General features: G+C 36.4%; 1 protein-coding gene and 1 pseudogene across 1 annotated transcript in view; both read right to left on the bottom strand.

The window, feature by feature from the left end:
• LOC102748675 (uncharacterized) overlaps positions 1 to 21,639 on the bottom strand; it is a 49,653-nt gene that overhangs the window by 10,893 nt on the left and 17,121 nt on the right.
• Positions 10,416 to 13,975, bottom strand: LOC115942225 (leukocyte surface antigen CD47 pseudogene; annotated as a pseudogene).

Genomic DNA, 21,639 nt, shown 5'->3' on the forward strand with positions numbered 1-21,639 from the left:
AAAAAAAAAAAAAAAAAGCTGGTTCTTTGGAACCCCTGGCTGGCTCAGTCAGTGGAGCATGTGACTCTTGATCTTGGGGTTGTGAGTTTGAGCCCCACGTTTGGTGTAGAGATTACTTAAAAAATACATAAAATCTTTAAGAAACAAGAAAGCTGGTTCTTTGGAAAAGATTAACAAAGGAGGCAAATCATTGACTACCCTAATCAACAAAAACAAAGGAAAGAAAGCTCAACTACCCAAACTGAGAAACAATAAGGAGGAAACAATCACTGGAACAAGGTATGAAAAAAATCAAAAAGGCTACTTTTACTCAACATGATACAGATATGTTTGAAAGAAAAGTAGCAAATAATTTCCTAAGAAAACACACTTTATCAAATTAAACTTGGTAGAGACAAAATGTATATAGAATAATTTCCACATAAGAAACAAAGTATCAAGTTTGCTTGAGCCATAAAATAAAGCATTTCTGTGCTTTTCACAATTGTTAAATTTTTCCCATACTTGCTTTATCTTTCTCTATATAAAGTCTTCTTGACCATTAACTATGTGGGTTAAATGCAAACATCATGACCTGTTATTTCAAATGTATCAGCATGTATCTCCTATGAGTAAAGGCATGATCACACTCAAGAAAACTGTACACTGATACTATATTATCCATCATACAGTCCGCTCAAGAAGAACAGTATCTTTGAAAATATCTATGTGCTTTTCAACTATACAAATCCCCTTCCTTCACTGCAAAATCCTCCACCATTAGGGGGTATAGCTATCATGAAAAGGGGTTTAATCAAAATTGTCTTCTTTAAAGATTTTCCACATAGGTTCTGAAATCTGTTAATGTATCTCTGAGGTATGCCTGTAATATCTTTGTCTAGTTTTGGTATTAGCAAAATGCTGGCCTCAGAGACTGAATTAGTTAGTATAATCTTCTCCTGGATTTTCTGGAAGAGTTTGGTAAAGCTGGTATTATTCCATGTGTGGCAGAACTCACTAATGAAGTCCCTGTACTTGGGGTTTCTTCATGGAGTGGTTATCTATTTCTCCTGAAGTGAGCTTGGATAGCTGCTGAAGGAAATTGTCCATTTTATCTAAATGGTTGAATTTATAAACCAGAGGCAAAACATTTCCTTATTTTCCTTGTAATATCTGTAGAATCTTTGGTGATATTGCCACTGCTATACTTTTTTTTTTTTTTCTAAGATTTTATTTATTTTTTGACAGAGAGACAGCAAGAGAGGGAACACAAGCAGGGGGAGTGGGAAACGGAGAAGCAGGCTTCCCGATGCGGGGCTCAATCCCAGGACCCCGGGATCACAACCTGAGCCGAAGGCAGACGCTTAACTACTGAGCCACCCAGGCGTGCCACCACTGCTATTCTTTTTTTTTTTTTTTAAGATTTTATTTATTTATTTAGTAGCGAGTGAGAGAGAAACAGCATGAGAGGGGAGAGGGCCAGAGGGAGAAGCAGGCTCCCTGCTCAGCTGGGAGCCCGATGTGGGACTCGATCCCAGGACCCTGGGATCATGACCTGAGCTGAAGGCAGTCACTTAACCAACTGAGCCACCCAGGTGCACCCCCACTGCTATTCTTGATATCAATAATTTGTCTCATCTAGAAGCCTGTCAATTTTACTGATCTTAAAGAACCAGCTTTTGGTTTTACTAATTTTCTCAACTATATTTCTGTTTTCAGTTACATTATTTAAACATTCTGTTATTTACTACTTCCTTTCTTCTGCTTACTATGGATTTAATTTGCTCCTTTCCCCCTAGATTTGTAAGGTGGAAGCAGCCATTAAATTGTGACCTTCCTTCTTATCCAGCATGAATTTCACACACGTGTTAGATATACACATGTGTATACACACACAAAATCCAACATGTATGAAATTTACACATCATATGATAAATACATATTATTTATAATATATATTCCACATAAAAGGAATTTCATGTATGCATTTGTGTGTTAGATATATTCACACAAAAAAATTTACTTGTGTTGCATAAGAAAGATCTCAATTACCTCAGCTGTTTTCACCTTATAAAACAAGAAAAAAAAACACTAGAAAAAAATTAAACCCAAAAGTAAGAGAAGGAATAAAGATCAATGGAAAATAATGAAATCAATGAAATATTATACATACTTTGTTTCCTATATAAAAATTTCCTATATATAAATTTCATGTTTTCATGAACATTCAGTTCAAAATAGTTTCTAATTTCCCCTTTGAATTCTTCTCTGAACCATCAAGTTAGGTAAAAGGATGCTATTAAGTTTCTAACTATTTAGGAATTTTACAGCTCTTTCTGTTATTTTTAATTTAGCTAGATTTAACTCCACTCTGGTAAGGGAAAACATTTTATATGACTTGACTCCTTTTAAATTAATTGAGATTTGTTTTAGGTCTTAGAATATGGATCTACCTTGGTTTACGTTCATGTGCTCCTGAAAAGAATGTGTATTCCACTGGTTTACCTGTGTGTGTATGGGGGCGGGTAATTTTATAAATGTCAATTAGGTCATTTGGTTATTCAGTGTTCTTCAAGTCTACTACAGCTTTGCTTATTTTCCATCTCCTTCTTCTACTAATTATCGGGAGAGGGATGTTGAAACATCAGACTATAACTGTGCATCTATTTCTCCTTCAAGTTCCATCAGGTTTTCCTTCATATACTTTGAAAAACTTATCTGCACCATAAAAGTAAAGGATTAAGTTTTCTTGATAAATATATCTCTATCAATATGAAAAAAAATCCTTCTCTTTCTCTGGCAGTATTCTTGGCTTTGAAATCCACTTCATCTAATACTGACACAGGACTATAACCTTTTGAATAATTTTACCATTGTGCATCTTTTTCCATCCTTTTTATGTTCAACCTATTTGAATCTTACCCTTTTAATTTCTCTCACTTGGCAATCTCTGCCTTTTAAATGGGGGTAAAGTAGTGAAGAAAACAGGCAAAAATCTCTGCTTTCTCAGGTTTACATACTAATGGAGAGACAGTAAAGACACATGTAATATGTTACATGAATTAAGTACAACTTAGAAAACTATCTTTTGCCAGTGATTTGCAGTGGTAGATCTAACCAAAGATCGAATTCCCACACAGTTAAGTTACCTCTAAGCTCTCACTGGGCAAAACAGACCTAATTACCACGGGCTCATTGTATATCTCAATCATTTTGTGGGTTCTAAATATTAAAGGGGTAACTTGACTTCTTGAAAACAAAAACAAACACACCATCAAACCTCATAGGAATTCTAATTAGCATTAATTGAATCCGCATGTGAATTAGGGAGGAATACATCTTCATGATGCTGGCCCTTCCAATAATCAACAACATACATCTATTCATATATAGAAAACGTCTTTAAGTTTTTCAATACCGTTTTAAACTTCTTACAGAAGAATATTATGTGTCTTATGCTTATATCAAGTTTTAAGAAACACTCAGACAGAAATACACACATCTACTAATCGTAAACTGCAGCGTCACTCTGAGAGAAGTGGGGCACTGTTCTGGCTCCTAGCTCCAGAGCAACATTGTAGTACTTATACTCAGAGACACAGGCAGAACAGAGAACTATCAAGTTCTTCTTATGAAAATAAGGCCACCTTCAAAAACAATGAAATTTCAGTGTTCAGCAACTAAGAAGAGGCTTGTGCCTCCATTAGGGCAACAAGGTAAATAACAGACCAACTAAAATTATACCAGAAGGAACAAGGGAAAGAGACAATTAAGGAGAACAACCCAGGCTATAGATCTGGTCCTATCCACCAGAAACATTCACACAAATACACTTACAATAGATGAAGATTTTCTACGGAAATAATTTTCTCAAATTATGTTTTCTAGGAGATGATTTCAAAACCAGTGGCATGAAGCGCAATATTGAAGACGGGTCTCAAAGGCTACTCTCTGAAAGGACTCGAAATTGGACCAATCCGTAGAGCAATATATGATCCAGGACAATGTTGGAAACAACAGACCAATGGGCCAACAATTAGTAGAGGCTAAAAGCAGGGTGACACCAATAGAGGCAGAGAAGTTAACACAGAGATCAGTGAAAGAAACTGTGTTTATCAGGGTTCGCCAGAGAAACAGAGCCAGTAACTATATATATACACACATGCGTGTGTGTGTGTGTGTGTGAGAGAGAGAGAGACGAAGAGGTTTATTAAAGGAATTAGCTTATGTAGTCATGGAGGCCAAGAAGTCCCCCAATCTGCTGTTTGAAAGCTGGAGAACCAGGAAAGCCAGTGGTATAATTCAGTCTGAGTCAAAAAGCCTGAGAACTACGGGAGGTGATGGTTTAACTTTTAGTAAAGATTAAAAGCCTGCAAACTAGATGGCCAGTGGTATAAGTCCCAGAGCCCAAAGGCTGGAGAACTAGGAACACTGATTTTTGTCTCAGATATCCCGGCACAAGAAGAGAAAGAGAATTTGCCCTTCTTTGCCTTTTTGTTCCATTCAGGCCCTCAAAGAATTAAATGCTATCTGACCATAAGGGTGAGGATGGATCTCTTTACTCAGTCTACTGAATCAAATGCTGCTTCCAGAAAGATCCCCCAAGACACACCCAGAAATAATGTTTTACCAGCTATCTGGGCATTGGTTAGGCCACTGAGGTTAACACACAGAATGAATCATCACAGAGGCACTCACAGAGCACCCCCCATAACACTATCATCATTCTAATAACAGTGTGCGAGCCCAAGGCAGAGCCCTCTGATGAGACATCAGAGATGGTACACGGTGGGAGGAAAGGACTTCAGCCAAATAATCCAATCAAGTCATTAAACAAATAAGCAAGCAAAAATAACAACAGGCCCTAGAGAAAGAAGGAATCAGTATCAGACTAGGAACAAAATATCTAAAATATCCTTTTGTCAAAAAAAAGGATTCACAAGACGAACAGGAAAATTTCACATATATGGGAGAAACAGCAGGCAACTTGAGAGAGTCCAGATATAGGACTTAGCAGATCTCAAAGCAGCTATCACAAACATGTCCAAAAGGCAACCACATTTAAGGAAGTAAAGGAAGGTACTGATGACACCTCATCACACAGAGAGTATCAATAAACAGAAAAGAATGAAACAAAAATTCTACATTTGAAAATTATACTACCTGCACTGTGAATTTGTTAGATGGGCTCAACAGCTGAAGCTTACAGAAGAAGAATTAGTAAACTTGAAGACAGATCAATAGATATAATTTAAACAAAAGATGAATGAAGCAACTGAACAAAGCCTCAAATAAATGAAGGATAGTGTTATCTGCACCAACATATTCATAATGGGAATATCAAAACAAAAGAAGGAAGAGCAAGGGGAGAAAAACTATTCAACAAAACAATGGGGAAATCCTGCAAATACAAGAGAAAAACAATATGCAAATTCAAGAAGATAAATAAACTCCACATGAGATCCATGCCAAGATGCATCATAGTGAAAATATTTAAAAAGAAAGACAAAAAGAAAACTTAAGTATCAAGAGAAATACAACTCATCACATACAAGGGAACTCCAGTTAGATTAACAGCTGACTTTTCAACAGAGAGCAGGAGGTAGGGTGACATATTGTGAGTTAGGGGGAAAAAAACCCAAAATAGCAGAACTGTTTTCAAAACTGAAAGCGAAATACATAAACCTATACATTTCCAGTCATTAGTTCAAATCCACAAAGATTGCAGGTAAAAGTAATGCTGTAATTTAAAAGATAGCATAAAGACGTATTTCTTCTCCTAACCACTGCCCAAGGCCATGCAACAACCAATATGTATACAACTATATTGTTCTGTAACCTATAGAAATTAAATATATTTGACAATAGGAAAGACAAGGCAGAAAAACAAAGTTATACTAGAGTAAGGAAATGAACCTGGATGGTAACTTGAATTCACAGTAACAAATGAAATGAAGCAGAAATGGTGAATAAGAACGTTAATAGAGCAAACTCCATAAATAAATACTTGCTATCCTTTCTTGTCTCAGTTTCTTTAAAAGACATCAAATTATATAAAGTAGTAATTCCAACAATGCATTGTTGGAATTTAAACATATACAGATCTACTATGCACAAAAGTAGTATCACAAAAATAGAGTAGAATAAATAGAATTATATATGAATAGCATCTCTATATTTCAGTGTAGATAAGGGAGTATAAATCTGAAGTAGATTCTGAAAAGGTAAATTTATTAGGTAAATCTTAGAACAACGATTAGGAAAATCATTTTTAAGTGAAATCATCATTGAAGAAATTAAAATATTATGCTAAAACATACTTAATGAAAAAGAAGGCAGTAATAAAAGAACGAGAGGATCAAAAAGGCATAAGGCAGATAAACACCAAAAAGTAAAACAGCAAGAGTAAATCCAACCATACCAACACCAAAAAACCGGGAATGGACTTAGAAATCCAATAAAAAATCAGCAAATGTCAGGGTGTATAAAACATGTAAATGCAAGCACATGCTATCTACAAGATTCAAAGCACAAGTAGGTAGAAAATTTTAAAAACAGAGAAAAATATATCAAGTACACAACATTTATAAAAAGGCTATAGGAGCTATATTAGTATCAGGCAAAAATCTATTTTTACACAAAAAAGTGTTACTGGAGATAAGTGGACATCATGCAATGAAACCAGTCAATAAGTAAAGGAGACATTAATCCAAGCAATTATAGCTGCTAAGTCTCAAGCGTCTGAAGCAAATTCTGACAGAATTCAAAGGAAAAACATACATGTCAACAATAATAATTAGAGACTTTAATATCCCACTTTAAGTAATAGATAAAACAACTGGGAGAATACAAACAAGCAAAAAAAAAAAAAAAAAAAAGAAGTAGTTAAAATACACTATAAAGTAAGCTACACCTAACAGATATATATTTAAGACAATCCACTTGAAAAGAACGGAATACATATTCTTCAAAAGATGAAACATTCCCTAGGATAGATTTTATTTTTAAAAGTTTTATTTATTTGGCAGAGAGAGACACAGCGAGACAGAGAACACAAGCAGGGGGAGTAGGAGCGGGAGAAGCAGGCTTCCCGCTGAGCAAGGAGCCTGATGTGGGGCCTGATCCCAGGACCCTGGGATCATGACCTGAGCTGACGGCAGATGCTTAACAGACTGAGCCACTCAGGCGCCCCTTCCCAGGATAGATTTTAAAAGGTTCTCCTACCACAATGGAAGAAAATTATAAATCAGTAATACAAAGGGATTTTGAATTCATAAATGTAATATTAAATAACACATTCCTGAATAAAACAGAGGGAAAAAATAACAAGGAAACTTAGAAAATACTTGGAGTAAAAATGTAGATTTAATATACTAAAACTTATGAGATACACACAAAACAGTACTTAGAAGATAATTTATACCGACAATAACCATACTAAAAAAAAGGATCCCGGGGCACCTAGGTGGCTCAGTCGGTCAAGCATTTGACTCTTGATTTCGGCTCAGGTCATGATCTCAGGGTCATGAGATCGAGCCCCACTCAGTGCAGAGTCTGCTTGGGATTCTCTCTCTCCCGCTCCCTCTGCCCCTACCCACCAAGCTCACACGTGTACATGGGCTCTCTCTCAAATAAATATAAATGCACGCTCTCTCTCTCAAATAAAATCTTAAAAAAAAAAGAACGATCCCCAATCAATAACCTGCCTTGCACACCTGAGAACAATGGAAAAAAAAAAGCAATACCAATCCAAAGCAAGGATAGAAAATGAGATAAGTAAAAATTAATAAAACAGCAAAGAAAGGCAAAATATGATTCTTTGAAAAGATCAAGAAACCTGACAAACCTGCATTTAGGCTGACATGAAAATAAGAGACATAAGATTCAAACTACTAAAGTTATGGAATAAAGATGGTACATATACTAGGGATAGAATGTACTAACACTACAAAACTGGAATGTTTCATACATTACAAAAAAAATTATAAGTGAATGTTTTGAACAACTGTATGCCAACAAATTTGATAACTTTGCTAAAATACAAATATTCCTAGCATAAGAAAAAATATAACAACTAACTCAAGAAGAAATAAATCTGAAAAAAGTACAAGAAGTAAAAACACTGAGGTAGTCATTTTAAAACTTCCCATAAAAAAAAGCTGAGGTCTAGGGGCGCCTGGGTGGCTCAGTCATTAAGCGGCTGCCTTCGGCTCAGGTCATGATCTCAGGGTCCTGGGATCGAGCCTCGCATCGGGCTCCCTGCTCAGCAGGAAGCCTGCTTCTCCCACTCCCACTCCCCCTGCTTGTGCTCCCTCTCTCACTATGTCTCTCTCTGCCAAATAAATAAAATCTTTAAAAAAAAAAAAAAGCCCAGCTCCAGATGGTTTCACTAGTGAATTTTTTAAATCATTTAAATAATAATTAACATTAATTATTCAAATACTCCTCCAGAAAATAGAAAATACCTCCTAACTCATTATATGAGACTAATACCACACTGACACTAAAATCAGACATGAGAAAAGACAATAAAAAACTAAGATCAACATCTTTTCAATATAGACCCACAGATACTCCCCAAAATGCTAGCAAATGTTATATAGTAACATATAAAAAGGGTTATACACAAAGATCCTGTGGGATTTATTCTACTAATGCAAGGCTGGCTTACCATTTGAAAATGGTTAAGTGACTACGGCCATACCACCCTCAACGTGCCTGATCTCGTCTGAAAATGGTTAAGTGAGCACCAACAGTGCATTCTCCCTCTAACTTACTAGAGCTACAGGGCGTCTTCTCTGCCTTCTCCCTCTGCCTCACTCCTGCTCTCCAGTATCTCCTGAAAAGGAGTCTATACTCACCTGCTATCACACTTTTTCGACTTCCTGGATTTCCAGGCTCTGGTGTCTAGTGTGACCTTCTGCTTTCAGTCTCACAGGACTGTATATATTTATGTACTTTAAGAGGTAATGCCTGAGGATCTCCCTTCTCTTCAGCCTGAATCTAGATGCTGACCAAGATCCTCCCACTGGGACACTGACAGGTCTTGAAACACCTTCAACTACTGAAAGCCACTACTAGTAAAATAGACTGGTTAGACAATCACAAAATTTGACAGACAACCAAGAGCTAAGTCAGGGTTGAACAATAAGGTTATCACCTACATGAGGCCATTCCTCCAATACTAGGAGAGTTGGCTGTTTGATCTAATGCATAGAAACCAACACAGAGAATCAAGAAAAATAAAGAAAGAAATGTGTTCTAAATGAAAGAACAGGATAAAACCTCAGAATAAGTCCTTAATGAAATGGAGATAAGTGATTTACCTGATAAGGAGTTCAAAATAATGGTCATAAAGATCCTCATCAAACTCAGAAGAACAGATGAACACAGTGAGAACTTTAACAAAGAGATAATATAATAAAATACCAAACAGAAAATACAACAAGTGAACTGAAAAATACATCAGAGGGATTCAACAGCAGAATAGATGAGGCATAAGAGATCAGTGATCTGCAATATATGACAGTGGAACTTACTCCATTAGAGCGGGGGGGGGAAAAGGGGATATAGCTTAAGGGATGTATCATACAATACAAAGCAGATCAACACTCACATAGAAGTCACAAAAAGAGAAGAAAAAGAAAGGGGCATAAAACTTATTTAAAGAAATAATGGCTGAAAACTTCCCCAAATTGGGGGGGGGGGAAAGAAATCCCTATTCAGGAAGCCAGAGATTTCTATATAAAATAAATCCAAAAGACCCACACCAAAACATATTATACTTAAAGTGCCAAAGATTAAAGGAGAGAATCTTAAAAGCAGCAAAACAAAAACAAAAACAAACAAAAAAAATCCACAACTAGTTATTCCAATTCTTCAGAAGAAACTTTTCCGGCCAGAAGACAAGTGGCATGGTATATTCAAAAATTCAAAGAGCTGGAAAAGAAAAAAAAATTACTAACCAGGAATACTCTATACAGCAAAGCTGTCATTCAGAATTGAAGGACAAATAAAAAGTTTTCCAGACAAAAAAAAAGCTAGAAATCACCAACACTACAACAGCTTCACAAGAAATGTTAAAGGGACATTTTTAAGCTGAAACAAAAGAACACAAATTAGTAACAGGAAAACACATAAAAGTATAAATCACAGTGGTAAAAATAAATATACAGTAAAATTCAGAATATTCTAATATTGTGAAGATAGTGGGCTGATCACTTATAAAAGTAGTATGAAACTTTTTTTTTTTTGAAGATTTTATTTATTTATTTGACAGAGAGCGACACAGCGAGAGAGGGAACACAAGCAGGGGGAGTGGGAGAGGGAAAAGCAGACTTCCCATGGAGCAGGGAGCCCGATGCGGGGCCCAATCCCAGGGTCCCGAGACCATGACCCGAGCCGAAGGCAGACACCTAACAACTGAGCCACCCAGGCGCCCCAGTAGTATGAAACTTTTATGTACAAAAAACTTGCCGTAACTACAATTATTAGTTAAGGGATACATAAGATCAAAAGATACAAGATTTGACATCAAAACCATGAAATAAGGAGGGGAGAGTAAAAACACAGAGCTTTAGAATGTGTTCAATCTTAAGTTGTCAACTTATATTTGACATTGGCTTTAAATGTCCCATTAGACCAGATGGACTTTACAGACATTTACAGAACATTTCATCCAGAAACAGAGAAAAATGCTCAATACACATGAAAAATTTTCAAGGACTGATCATACATTAGGACAAAAAACAAATCCTACCAGATTTAAGTAGATTCAAACCCAATCAAGTATCTTCTCTGACAACAATGGTATGAAACTAGAAATTACCAGAAGGAAACTAGAAAATTCAGATATGTGCAGATTAAACATGCTCCTGAACAAACTGAGTCAACAGAGAAATCAAAACATACCTTGGACAAATGAAAATGGAAATAACAATATACCAAAACTTACAGGATACAGCAAAAGCAGTTCTAAGAAGGAAGTTCAGAGTGATAAATACATTAAGAAACCAGAAAATTCTCAAAAAACCTGACTTTATACCTCAAGGAACTAGAAAAAGATGAAGAAATGAAGCCCAAATTAGTAAAAGGAAGGAAATAATAATGATCAGAGCAGAAATAAATGAAATATTATCTAAAAAGACAACAGAAAAGATCAATAAAATTAAGAGCTGGTTCTTTGAAAAGATAAACAGAATTAATTAAACTTTTACTAGGCTCACCAAGAAAAAGACGACTCAAATAAGTTAAATCAGAAATGAAAAAGATGTTAAAATTGATACCAAAGAAATACAAAGGATTTTATGAGAGCACTATGAACAACTGTAACAAATTTGACAATCTAGAACAAGTGCACACATCTCATAAAAAAATAGAGCCTATGGGGCACCTGAGTGGCTTAGTCGTTAAGCATCTGCCTTCAGCTCAGGTCATGATCCCAGGGTCCTGGGATGGAGCCCCGCGTCGGGCTCCCTGCTCAGCGGAAGGCCTGCTTCTCCCTCTCCCACTCCCCGTTTGTGTTCCCTCTCTCGCTGTGTCTCTGTCAAAAAATAATAAAATCTTAAAAAAAAAAACAGAGCCTACCAAGACTGAATCATGATGAAATAAAAAATCTGTAACAGACCAATCAGTAGTAAGGAAACTGAATCAGCAGATGAAAGCCTCCCCCAAAATAATGCTCCCCCCCGCCAAATAAAGGCCAGGACCAAACAGCTTCACTGGTGAATTCTACAAATCATTTATTTATTTATTTTAAGGATTTTATTCATTTAAGAGAGAGCACAAGTACAGCAGCAGAGAGAGAGGGAGAGAGAGCAGGAGCAGAGGGAGAGGGAGAAGCAGGCTCCCCGCTGAGCAGGGAGCCCGATGCAGGGCTCGATCCTAGGACCCCTGGATCATGACCTGAGCTGAAGGCAGACGCTTAACCAACTGAGCCACCCAGGCGCCCCTCTACAAATCATTTAAAATAGAATACCATTCTCAAACTCTACCAAAAAAATAGAAGAGGAGGGAACATTTCCAAACTCATATCATAAGGCCAGCATTATCCTCATACCAAACCTGAGCATGATGTTACAAGAACAGAAAATTACAGGACAATATCCCTGCTGAACAAAGATGCAAAAAACCTAAACAAAATATTAGCAAACTGAATTCAACAATACATGAAAAGGATCATACACCATAATGATGTGGGATTTCTTACAGGACACAAGGATGGTTCAACATCCACAAATCAATCAATGTGATATACAACATGAATAAAATAAAGGATAAAAATCATAAGGTCATCTTTCAAGAGTGGGGTTAAAGGGAACATACCTCAACATAATAAAGGCCATATATGAAAAACCCACAGCTAACATCATACTCAATAGTGAAAAACTTTCCCTCTAAGAATAGGAACAAGACAAGGATGTCCATTCTTACTACTTTTATTCAACACAGTAATGGAAGTCCTAGCCGCAGCAATCAGACACCAACAAAAAATAAATAAATAAAAGGTATTCAAATTGGTAAAGAAGTAAAATTGTCACTAGTTGGAGAAGACATACTATATATACAAAATCATCAAGACTCCACCAAAAAAGTATTAGAACTGACAAATATATTAGGTCAAATTGCAAAAAAATCAACATACAGAAATCTTTTGGGGGGGCACACAACACAGATAATTCTTTTATTAACTAAATTACAGATGCTTTGAATAAAAACTTAGAACTAACAATCATTTAAGGGTCAATGATTTACTTTCTCCCACAGATCAGAACTAGTTATTTTTCTTGTTTTGTTCGCCTGAACAGTGAATCAAGGCCATGGTGCTTAAACACAATTGTATTCCTTTCATATCTTACTACTTTCCAAATTAAAGTCCATCATTTCATGTCAGTTACTCATTAAGGGTTTCCTCTACAGCTTTCCTAGGAGATTGTATAGTCTTCTGATTGTAAGCAAGAAGCTTCATATAAATTAATCCAAGTAATTCTGCTAGAGCTGTAATACTGAAAGCTGAAATCAGAAAGAAGGCCATGCACTGGGGTACACTCTGAGACACAGAGGCTTAGTCCAACCATAGAGAGCACACAGCCCACTACCTGAAGGATCAGTATCACTGTAGGAATTATAATTAAACCAAGTCCACAGCATTCCTTATTGAATATACACTTGGCACAAAATGACAACTTTGGTGAGCACTAGTCCAACAAATAAAAGAATGGTCTTCTCCTTTTAAGACTGGATTTATATTTTAGTGTCACAATACCAAACTGTCCCCAAGACAGAAGGACAGCCAAAATTGGGAAAATAACGAGGATGTTTTCATTTGGAGAAAACCATGAAACAATATAATATTTTAATTCTATGATTTCCCCTTCTCTGCTTAATTCTGTTACCTCACAAGTGTAGTTTCCTATGACAGCCTCTTTCTTATCCATCCTCAAAGAGGCAAAGTCATTAAACAATCCTTGTGAGATTTTGGTCCTCTTAAACTTATCCCCGTTGAGTGGTCCTTTATACAGCTCCATCAAAATGTCTTTTTCTCTAAATTTCCACTTTACGTACATTTCATTAATGTTTGTTGCACCCACATTATTAGCAAACATAGGATGACAACAGTTTCATTGCAAGCCGTGTGTTCTACAGATCTGGTAATGTCAACTATTTGCCGAGCCAAACCGCAGCACACCGAGCCCAGCAGCAGCACCACCAGGGGCCACACGGCCGCCACCACTGCGGTCCATCACAGGCAGGCCCGCCGCCCAGGCTGCCTGGCCGCGCCCTCGTGCGCTCCTGCCACCCCACGCCTGCTTCCACTCCTCCCGCCTCTCCAGGTGCGCACGGGTACTCCCCCCACCCCCCGCCCCCACCGCCGGTCCCAGCCCCCAGGGTTGTTGACGCGAGGCCCTCCCTCCCGCTTCCCTCCTGCTTCATGGGGTCAAGTCCCCACTCCACTCCGCTCCAAGGAGGCCTGGACCCCGCTCCCACACAGCGGCATGCGCCGGACTTGCGGGTCACGTTCCACCAGCCCACCACAGGAGGCTGAGCACGTAGTCCTCCGCTCACCTGGGACCTCCCTGCACCCGTTCCCTCCGAGGTTCTCCTCTGCCTCTCACATCAACCTGGGCCTCTCACATCAACCTTTACGCTTCAGGAGCGCCGCCAGGCGCTGCTGCCTCTGACCGGGGCACCTTAGCCCATAGAAGCCCCTAATCTCTCTCCCGTCCCGGGTCCCAGGTCAGCCAGCGCATTGACGCTGCTGCATCCTTGCCCCCACCTCTTCCCCAATATACAGACACCTGTTGCATTTCTATATAATAATAACGAAGTAATAGAGAAAAAATTAAGAGAACACTTACAGTTTACAATTGCACCAAAAAGAATAAAATGCCTAGGAATAAACTTAACCAAGAAGATAAAAGATCTGTATTCCAAATAATGAAACACCGATGACGGAAATGGAAGACAACAGGAACAACTGGGAACATATACTATACTCATGGATTGGAAGAATTATCATTATTAAAATGTCCTTACTACCCAAAGCAATGTACAGATTCAGTGCAATCCCTATGAAAATACCAATAGCAATTTTCACACTAAAAGAAAATCTGTGTAGAACCACAAAAGATCCTGAATAGCCGAAGCAATCTTGAGAAGGACAACGAAGCTGAAGGTATCATGCTTGCTGATTTCAAACTATACTACCAAGCTACTGTAATCAAAACAGTATGATAGTGGCATAAAACCAGACACACAGATCAATGGAGCAGAACAGATAGCCTAGCAATAAACCCACTGATATGCCAACTAATCTACAACAAAGGAGCCAAGCATATACAATGGAGAAAGGATGGTCACCACTTCAATAAGTGGTGTTAAGAAAACTGGACAGCCACGTGCAAAAGAATCAAACTGAACCACTATCTTACACCATACACAAAATCTAATTCAAAATGGACTGAAGACTTGAACACAAAACCGTTTTAAAACTATAAAAGTCCTAGAAAAACACATAGGCAGTAAGCTCCTTGACATCAGTGATGTTGTGGATTTGACCCCATAAGCAAAGGCAACAAAAGTAAAAATAAACACATGGGACTACATCAAACTAAAAAGCTTCTGCACTGCAAAGGAGACCAACAACAAAACCAAATGACAACCCACTGAATGGGAGAAAATACTGCAACCATCTGTCTGACAAGTGGTTAATATCCAAGACAGAACTAATATTATCAATTGGAAAAATACAAATCTGATTTAAAATGGGAGGAGGACATGAACAAGACATTTTTCCAAAGAAGACATACAGATGGCTAATAGGTACATGAAAAGGTACTTCTACATCACTCATCACCAGGGAGATGCAAATCAAAACCACGAGACAGCACTTCACACTTATTACAATGACTATTATCAAAAAGACAAGACATAACAAGTTTACAAAGATGTGAAGAAAAGGAAACCCTTGTGCACTGTTCATGGGAATGTAAATCGTGCAGCCATTATAGAACACAATATGGAAGTTCCTCAAAATATTAAAAATAAAACTATCATATGATCCAGCAATTCCACTTCTGGGTATTTATCTGAAGAAAATGAAAACACTAACCTGAAAAGATATAAGCACCTTTGTTCACTGCAACATTATATAAATAAGGAAAACAAAGAAAAAATATATAAATATATATTAAGTATATATAATTTACTGTATATACTATATATATACTATATATAAATACTTATATATTTATATATATTTACAATATATAAATTTTATATATTAACCTACATACATTACATATACTATATGTATTTTATATATGTGTGTATACTATATTATATATATTTTACATATATGTGTATATATTTTATACATTATATATACATATATATACATATGGTGTATGTGTGTGGAATATTATTCAGCCATAAAAAAATTTTTTTTTAAACATTTTATTTATCTGGCAGAGAGAAAGCGAGAGAAGGAACACAAGCAGGGGGAGTGGGAGAAGGAGAAGCAGGCTTCCCACTGAGCAAGGAGCCCGATACGGGGCTCAATCCCAGGACCCTGGGATCATGACCCGAGCCAAAGGCAGACACTTAACAACTGAGCCACCCAGGCACCCCTCAGCCATAAAAATTAATGAAATCTTGCCATTTGGGGACAACACAGATGGACCTTGAAGGCATTATGCAAAGGGATATGAATCAGACAGAGGAAGAAAACATCGTAATGATCTCAATAATGATGTCACTTATATGTAGAAACTGAAAAATGTAAACACAACACAATGATCTGATAGATACAGGGAACACACTGGTGGCTGCCAGAGGTGTGGGTTTGGGGCTGGCAAAATGGTAAAGGGAATCAAATGGTACAAACTTCCAGTCATAAAAAATAAATCATGGGATGTAATGTACAACGTGGTGACTACAGTTAATAGTACATTGCGTATTTAAAAGTTGCTAAGAAGTGGATCTCAAAAGCTCTCATCACATACAAAAAAATCTGTAACCATGTATGGTGACAGATGTTAGCCAGATTTATTGGTATGATCATTTTACAGTATATGCAAATATTTAATCAATATGTTACACACCTGAAACTAGTATAAGTCAAGGACACCTCAACTGAAAAAAAAAAAAAAGAAAATAGATACAAATAAATGTCTCTAGTGAAAAGAAAACAATACAATAAAACTATATGCCTAACTTAAAAAAAAAGTCTTTAGGAAGACTTATAAAGGAATATTTTGTTTTGTTCTGTTTAAATTAATAGGTCACATGGTAATTACAGCCACTTCTACAGCATGGTACCATTTGCACTCCAGCAACACTATTAAAATTGGTAGAGTCACAAACTATTCCCAATATTTATAAATTATAAACTTTCTTCTTGGATATTCTGCATGTAATTGTCAAAGATCACATAAAGACAACTCCTCCAATGCCACCTCCATATTCTTTTTTCCCTGCCTCAAAGCATGAAGGGCTCAGCTGAAAATTAATACAGAGTACAGATTCAGGCAGTGTAAGAGAGCATACAGACCACAGCTGGTAAGATACACATTCTATTTGTATGAAAACTCTACTACACTCTTTAATTACACGTTCTCCAAGAAGCTGTCTAGTAACAGAATTTGGTTTTAATGAATACACAGCAATTAAGCAGACAGAAAATAGCTTTAAACTGCACTATTAGTTCAAGTATGTTTGTTGAATACTTGGTGTATGACTGGCTCTGAGGTTTATAAAGGTGACGGAGATAAATACCCTGCTCTAAAGAACTCAACAACCTAGAATTCAACTAACAAATCTGAGTCTCATATTTTAGCATGTGTATGATGTTTCAACAACCCCCTCTCCCCAAAAAGAAAATCAATTAATAGCCTATGTAAGTAGGAAAAAACAGGACAATAACTGCCTGATCATCTCAATACACACAGAAAAAGTGTATGACAAAATCTAAGATCCTTTCTTTTTTTTTTTTTTAAGATTTTATTTATTTAGCAGAGGAGACACAGCGAGACAGGGAACACAAGCAGGGGGAGTGGGAGAGGGAGAAGCAGGCTTCCCGCCGAGCAGAGAGCCCGATGTGGGGTTTGATCCCAGGACCCTGATGATCATGACCTGAGCCGAAGGCAGACGCTTAATGGCTGAGCCACCCAGGCGCCCCTCTAAGACCCTTTCTTAATAAAAACAATCAACAGACGAGAAACAGAAATAAACTCCTTCAATCTTTTAAAAGACATCTATGAAAAGCCCACAAATAACAACACGATAAATGGTGCAAAATGGAATGCTTTCCCTCTAAAATCAAGAACAAGACAAGAATCTACTCTCACCACTCATACAGATAGTTCTAGCCAGGAAAAAAAAAAATACAGGTTGGAAAAAAAAAATAAAACTATCTGTACTGAACACTAAATCTGAAACTAATTATGTACTGTATGTTTGCTAACTGAATTAAAAACAAAAAACAAAAACTACCTGTAGTTGCAGTTGACACAATCTTGTACATAGAACTTAAAGAATCCAATAAAATACTACTAAAACTAATAAATGAATTCAGTAAGGTTACAGGGTACAAGATCAACATATAAAAATTAATTGTATGGGTGCCTGGGTGGCTCAATCGGATGGGCATCCGACTCAGTTTCAGCTCAGGTCATGATGTCCGGGTCCCGGGCTCAAGCCCCACATCGGACTCTCTGCTCAGCAGGGAGTCTGCTTCTCCCTCTCCCTCTGCTTCTCCCCCCCCGCTCATGTTCTCTCTTTTTCAAATAAATAAATAAAAATCTTTAAAAAAACCCACAAAGCTACAGTAATCAAGACTGGCAATGTGGTACTGGCATAAGGACAATCCTATAGATCTATGCAATTAAACTGGGAATACAGAAATAAATCTGAATATTTATGTTCAATGCATTTTCAATAAAGATGCAAAGAAAAAAAATCCTTTTCAACAACTGATGCTGAGGCAATTGGATATTAGATACAATACCAAAACCACAAGTGACAAAAGTAGAACTGTACTTCATGTAACAAAAAACTCTTGCTGCAGAGCACACAACCCAAATAGTAAATGACAACCCAGAAATAGGAGAAAATACTTGCAAACTATGTATCTAATTAGGACTGGTATACAGAATATGTAAATAACTCTTAAAACGCAACAATAAAAAGACAGCTATAACTAAAATATTAACAAGGCAAAGGACTTTTGAATATTAAGCTTGTCTTGCTATAAATGACTTCTTTGTGGTAGGAGTGTGCCACTCTTCTAGGATTCTTAGACAATCAAATCTCTTCAAAAAAAAAGTTTTACTTCCAGGACATCTTCTAGTCAGATGTCAAATAAGAGTGGCAAAACTGGACATTCTTGCGCCTGACCTTAGGGAGAAAGTATCCAGTTCTTCTTTATTACGTATGAGGCTAACAGATTTTTTGTTATTGCTTTTTATCAAGTTGAGGAAATTCTCTATAACTAGTTTGCTGAGTTTTAATCATGAATGGGTGTTGGATTCTGTCAAATGCTTTTTCTGCATCAATTGATAGGATCATATAATTATTTTTCTTTCTGCGGCCTGATGGAGTGGATTATATTAATTGATCTGAATGGTAAATGAGCCTTGCATGTTTGGAATCAATCGTACTTGGCCATGGTATGTAATGCTTTTTATATATGGTTGGATTTTATTTGGACTTTTGCATCTATATTCATAAAAAACATTTGTCTGTAGTTTTTCTTTCTTATAAAGTCACCATCTACTTTTGAGATTAAAAAGAGTAAGGAAGGTACTAATCATCCTAAGGAATCTACAAGAAAGCTACTATAGGTAATGTATGAATTCAGACAAGTTGCAGGCTATAATACAACCACCCCAAAATCAAGTGTGTTTCTACATACCTACAATAAACAATCTGAAAGAAAATAAAGCAATTCTATGTATAATAGCATCTTTGTTAGCCTACGGTGGATTACACTGACCGGTTTTTGAATGTTGAACCCCTCTCGCATACCTGGTATATATCCCACTTGGTCATGGTTCTTTTTATACATGGCTGGCTTCTATTTGCTAATATTTTGTTAAGAAATTTTGCTAGTAAATTTATGGGAGATATAGGTCTACAGATTCATTATTGTTTCCTGTACTGTCATCGTATGGTTTTGGTATCAGGATAACAAAAAAACCTGTTACGAAGTGTTCCATGCTTTCTATTTTTCTGGAGGACATTGTGTAAGATCATTATTAATTCCTCCGTAAATGTTTATATGTTTGGTAGTCTTCTATGGTGAAAACATCTGTAAGAGATTTTATCTCTTTATTTTAAATTAAATTTAATTCAAATTATCTATGTCATCTATGAAAATCCACAGAACCTTCAAATTATCCATGTCATCTTGAGTTTTGGTAGCTTGGAATTTCTAAAGAATTGATCCATCTCTTCTCAACCATCAAATTAAGAGCATAATGTTTAAATTATCCTCCTGTTAATGAATGCCGAAGTGATATCCCCCATTTCTTTTCTGATATTGATGGTTTGTTGTGTGTGTGTGTATTGAAGATTGCTAGGTTTATAAATTTTATTGATTTTTTTCCCCTAAGAACTGGCTTTGTGTTTCAGTAGGTTTCTCTATTGTTTTCCTATTTTCAACTCATTGATTTCTGCTTTATTTTCTTCCTATTTGCTGTGGGTTTACTTTGCCCTTTTGCGGTCTCTTAAGGTAGAAAATTAATTATGGATTTGAGACCTTTCATCTTATCCAATGTTAGCATTTAGTCCTATAAATTTCCCTAACACCACTGCTTTGGCTGCTTCCCACATAAATTGGTATATTTTTTCATTCAGTTCTATGTATTTTTAAAATTTCCTTTCAGCCTTCTTTGATTCATGCTTTACTTACATGTATCTTATTTAATTCTGAAGGGTTTGGATATTTTTCTACCGACTTTCTATTACTGATTCACAGTTTAATTTCCTTGTGCTCAGAGAACATAGCATGGTTTCAGTTCTGCTGAATTTACTAAGGTTTGTTTATGGCCCATGATATGTTGTATCTTACTGAATGTTCCATAGGCACTTGAGAAGAATGCATACCTTGTTTTTAGGTAGTATTCTACAAATGTTCGTTCAATCTTGCTGGTTGATGGTGCTGTTCATTTCTTCTATATCTGTTAATTTATATCTGCTATCTAGAAGTTCTACCAATTGCTGAGAGTAAGGTGCTGAATTCCCCAAATATAATTGAAAATTTGTTTATTTCTCCTTTCAGCTCAATCAGTTTTGATTTGTGTACTATGAGGTTCTTTTTTTTGTTTGGTGGGGTCACATTTTGGATCAGTCTTTTTCGTTGGAATACTGCTTTTTCTCTAATAATTTCCTTTGCTCTCAAGACTACTTTATCTGATATTAATGGAGTCAATCTTGTTTTTGTTTTCATTAATGTTTGCACAGTGTATCTTTTTCTATTACCCATCAACCTCACTATGTTGTATTTGAAGTGAATTTCCTTGTAGATAACATATCTCTGCCTCATGTTTTTTGTTTTATCCAGTCTGCCAGTCTATACCTGAATTGGTGTGTTTAGATCATTTACATTTATAATAGATATTGCTATATCAAGGTTTAAGTCTGCTGTTTTATTTTTCTGTTGTTTTCTCAGTTTCTCATTCATCTGTTCCTAATTTATTTTCTTACTGATTACTTGAACATCTTTTTAAAGATTCCACCTTCATTTACTTACAATATTTCTAAGTGTACCACCTTGTATAGTTTTTTAGTGGTTCTTCTAGGTATTCGAGTCCATTTCTAGGTGAAATGCACATATATAATTTATTACAATCTTCCTGGATTAACATTTTACCATTGACTTCAATGGAAATGTAACACTGTAATTTCAATTAAATCCCTGTATTCTATCTTATAAATATATCATTTCCTCCACATGTAGAACATCAAATCATACGATATTCTAAATTTTGCTCCAACAAATATGATTTCAGAAACTCCTGAGAAGGAAACGCTGTTATTATATTTACCCTTATTTTTTGCTACTTCCAATGTTCTTTCTTTTTTGAAGTTCCAAGCTTTCTTGTGTCATTTCCTTTCTATTTAAAGAACCTCCTCTAGGCGTTTTTAAAAGATAAGTTTGCT

The sequence above is a fragment of the Leptonychotes weddellii genome, chromosome 6 (genome assembly GCF_054177405.1).
Source record: "Leptonychotes weddellii isolate Sample4059 chromosome 6, ASM5417740v2, whole genome shotgun sequence".
In the NCBI taxonomy this organism is placed as follows: Eukaryota; Metazoa; Chordata; class Mammalia; order Carnivora; family Phocidae; genus Leptonychotes; species Leptonychotes weddellii.